This window comes from Poromitra crassiceps (assembly GCF_964638095.1).
Source record: "Poromitra crassiceps genome assembly, chromosome: 5".
Classification (NCBI taxonomy): Eukaryota; Metazoa; Chordata; class Actinopteri; order Beryciformes; family Melamphaidae; genus Poromitra; species Poromitra crassiceps.
The window spans coordinates 16,197,441-16,202,440 of NC_139642.1; positions in this window are offsets into that span (position 1 = coordinate 16,197,441).

A 5,000-nucleotide genomic window follows, 5' to 3' on the forward strand; every position below is an offset into this window, starting at 1 on the left:
TATTGATACCGATATCAATGTCCGGGTAAGGAGGGTGTCTGTGTTTGTGTGTTTTGTGTAGAAGGAAGAGCCCCCAAAAAGAAAATTGAGTCTTTAAATGTTCATAAGTTCAGAGGAGTTAGCTGTAGGTGAAAAAGGGAAAAATGTGTCTCTAGTGATCGGAGAGTTCCACCAGTCCCCCACTGGTGACATCGACCGAGACGAGAGGGGGGGAGGATATAGGGGTCAGTGGTGGTGATGATGAGGCAGGAGGGGGCGACAGGTAGACAAGAAGTAGCGCGTAGTGGGTCAGACCCATGTTACTGACCAAAACCTGTGATCAGAATATAGAGTTATTGAACGCTTATTTTAACAAAATATATATCACTTACAGCAGCTGTCAAAACAGAGTGGCATCGCCCTTTACCAGTGTGTGACTTTTGCCCTACATGCTACCAGGAATCTGCTGTTTATCCAATAAACTGCAGCAAAGGCTAAGGCTGTGTGTGTTGACACCACACACACATACACACACACACACGCGCACACACACACACACGCACACGCACACGCACACACACACACACACACACACACACACACACACACACACACACACACACACACACACACACACACACACACACACACACACACACACACACACACACACACACACACACACATTTTCCAAAGTAAATTGGAAAATGCGGGTTAATTCGCAGTTCATTTGATCATATTAACAAATAAAACAGCTTGGTTATGGTTTAGGCTAATTGTGACATACAGTTTTGTAGACTTTGGAAACCCTGTCTCACTATTTACGCGCACACACACACGCGCACACACACACGCACACGCACACACACACACACACACACACACACACACACACACACACACACACACACACACACACACACACACACAAGAGAAAGACAGAGTCACTCATGAGTACATGGCTGATTGCTCTATTCTTCAGAAACTGTTTGGATTTAAAATGATCCAATAATGATCTTGTGATGTGCCGTTAATAATAATAATAATAATAATTCATTTATTTTATATAGCGCTTTTCCAGACCCAAAGACGCTTAACAGAGAACAAGAGACAAGCAACAGGGAACAAAACAGGCAACAGATACAAGTAACAGGCAACAGTTACAGGGAACAGATACAGATGACAGTGGCGGTTCAGGGCAGGTAGTATGGAGAAGCAGAGGGGAGGAAGATAACAGGAGGGAGGAAGAGGGGGGGGGATGGGGGGGGGAGGGTGATGGTTTGGAGCTATGGTTTGGAGGAGGTGGTCAGGGGTAGGGGAGGTTGTAGGCTTGGGAGAACAGGTAGGTTTTGAGTCGGGTTTTGAAAGTGGGGAGTGAGGGAGAGTCTCGGACGGTCTGGGGGAGGGAGTTCCAAAGTCGGGGTGCAGCGCGGGAGAAAGCACGGTCGCCGAAGGTTTTGAGTCTGGATGGGGGGATGGTGAGGGTGGCAGTAGAAGAGGATCGGAGTGTACGGGAGGGGCGATGGGGGATGAGGAGGTCAGTCAGGTAGGGGGGGGCTAGGCTGTGGAGGGCTTTGAAGGTGAGGAGGAGTAATTTGAAGTCAATGCGTTGCTTAACGGGGAGCCAGTGGAGAGAGTGGAGGACAGGGGTGATGTGATCGCGGGACCGGGTGTGAGTGAGCAGGCGAGCAGCTGAGTTTTGTACCATCTGGAGTCTATGGAGGGAACGGGAGGTGATGCCAGTGAGGAGGGAGTTGCAATAATCAAGGCGGGAGGAGATGAAGGCATGGATGAGGGATTGAGCAGCAGGGGGGGAGAGGCAGTGTCTGATTTTAGCGATGTTGCGGAGATGAAAATATGAGGTTTTAACAACGGAGCTGACATGGGGATCGAAGGAGAGGGTGGGGTCCAGGATGAAACCAAGGTTGCGTGCCAGGGGGGAGGGAGTGATGATGGAGTCGTCAATGGTGAGGGTGATGGGTCCGGTTTTATTGAGGGTGGATTTGGTGCCAATGAGGAGGAGTTCAGTTTTGTCGCTGTTGAGTTGGAGGAAGTTGTGGGTTAGCCAGGTTTTTATTGCGGATATGCAGTTTTCGATGTGGGTGAGGGGTGGGTTCTGGAGGGATTTGGTGGTGATGTAGAGCTGAGTGTCGTCAGCGTAGCAGTGGAAGTCCAGGTTGAATTGACGGATGATGTGACCAAGGGGGAGTATGTAACAGAGGAAGAGCAGGGGGCCGAGGACTGAGCCCTGGGGGACCCCCTGCAAAACAGAGGAGAGGGTGGAGGAATGACCGGAGAGGGAGATGAATTGTTGTCTGTCGGTGAGGTATGAGGTGAGCCAGTCCAGTGCGGTGCCCTCAACACCCAGTTGGCGCAGCCTTTGGAATGAATTCCATAGTTTATCCCCCTGCACATAGAAAGCTGTTTGGCCAAGGGAGGTTTTGCAATAAGATACTTTGGAATTCCCTGCAACACCACCCCCTAGTGGTTGTGCCAGAAACCCCAAGAGGTTTCACCATATCACTGAGAACATGAGGAGCTTAATTATTAATACATTTACAATATGGATACGTTTTATGTTAGCAAATTTAATAAAATGATCAAAACTTAAAATATTAAATTTCTCACTGACACGGCAATGGTGAAACCTATTGGCTTCCTGTCAAGATTTTTTTTATTGCACAGTTATATATCATCTGGTCTGATGACAGTCTGAGTAGCTGGAGACTATGCAGTTACACAATAACTCAAGTATGAGAAAATCACTGAGTGCATGCAGATAGGCTATTTGCAGCGTAAATGGTAGACCGTTCCTAATTCTAAACATATAGGTTTGATACAGGCATTTATGTCAGAAAACATGCCAAATAGAAAAGAATAGAAACACCAGTTGTCACTGATGGTGTAACACTGTTTGTCGCCAGCAGAGAGTGCTGCCTGTCCGTTTTTACACTCAGATCTGTTTCTTCAGTTTATCATCTGACTTTTGGAGGATTAGTCTGTTGTTGTAATATTGCTTCTTTGCCTTCCACGTGTAACCTCTCTGAAATGCTATCATATCAGTATGGATTTTATTTTTTTACGTTTGTTTCTTTATTTTTAATATGCACTTTTACCATGTGACATGACTGTGTGCTGAATGTTGAAATAAATGTGGCCTGCTGTTTAAGCTGCAAAACAAATTTCCTCAATGAGGACAATACATTTTTTCTATTCTATTCTATTCTATTCTATTCTAGTTTAAACAAAAATAATGAATGAATGAATGAATGAATTTATTCATCAAATTAAAAAATATACAATACACCAACATGCATACAATAATATAAAATAACTAATCAAGGATATCACAATAAAGTCATCAAACGTATTTCCATTGTGTTCCTGCATAATTATGATCATGCTGGGGTTTTCAAAGTAACAGGTGGGCCTCTCCAGGGGGGCTTCAAACACTTTCAGGCCAGGCTCAGTGAATCAAAGTGAAGAAATATGAATTTGTTACATAAGTCTTATCAAAAGGAGGTTGCATACAATAGCCTAAATGTATATGTGAGTTGGTTAGAGAGATAGTTCAGTAATGACCTACAGTAGTTTTGGGAAATGTTTTGAACTTTCCCAGAGTCAGAAACAAATTTCAATTGTTGAGTTGCAATGGGATCAAATAACAATCATGATGGTGTCCGAGGGGAGGCCCACAGTCTCAGACTTTGAAAACCCCTGCTGGTCTAAATGGTTTCCTCTCTCTAACCTGAACCCATTTGTTTTGTGAGAGAAGGAATGAAGGCCCGGTTGAGTTTTTAAGGTCAGAAAAACAAAACGGTCCAAATCGTTTCAAATGCAAAGATTTATTCCAAATCATGTAGAAACAACACAAACATCAACAGACAAATATACAAACCAGGAAACCCAGTGTTACAAAACAAGCAGAGGAGGTTCCTGAGAGCTGAGAAACACTGTGCGTCTGTGTGTGCGTCTGTGCACAAGCACCCGTGCGTGTGTGTGTGTGTGTGCATGTGTGTGTGTCTGTGTGTGTGTGTGTGTGTGTACACACTGCGATATGTGTTGTATTATATAAGGAAGTGAGAGGGAGTGACTCAGTTTGTGTGAATGAACTGTGGTTAAAACAGGAGAAAATGAGAGAATAGGGTGAGACACAGATAATGAACGGATTTGCAGTCTTCAAAAAAAGGTGTGCCTCTTTGACGACAGCTGTCAAATAACAACAACTCCTGAAAGATGTCAAACGTGCAAATGTCACAGTTCCACGGCTTGTGTTAAATTGTGTTATCTCAGGCTGCAGCAGTGTGAAGGAGCGTCGTCCAAACTGATCTGATATCAGCTGTTGACACTGTCAATAGGCTTTGGCGTGGCCCCACTCTGAAAGCAGGTCAGCACACTGCAACTGTTTCACCACTCAAATCCTGACGTTTGGTCACTTTTTAACACACTGGGTACCCCTTTTTAACGCAATATGGTTTCTAGTCCCGGTTAGGTGACACGATGCTGCTAGCTTCAAAATATATTTTTAAGCCGATGTCTTAGTTACAACAAGATTGAGCTATAGTTTTGTGTTTATCTGGGTGGTTATTCAGTTTGGGAAATCACAATCTCTAGGTGGCTGGCTGACTCAGGCAGGTATAATGTGCTCGCGGATGGATTTAGAACAGTGATTATACTTGAACCAATCTGTTTTTAATGCACACGGCCGGCCGGCCAATCAAAAACGAGTATTGATCGCCCAGACCATGTGTAACCGAATGACTGTGACTGTGGTTCGAATCCTGCACCACCCAACCCATGGGCAAGCCCTGAACATGGGTTGGTGCCAGCAGCACTGCCAACAGAACGCAGGTTACACAGAATGTATATACCTGTATATATATATATATATATATAAGGTATAATTCATGTGAAACTCCAGTTCAGTCAGTCTGAAAGTCTCCCAGCTGTGAGAGGAAACACAATGTGAACTGACAGGAAACAGAACTGAATTCATGAAATTCCACTTGGAACAGAGTTCG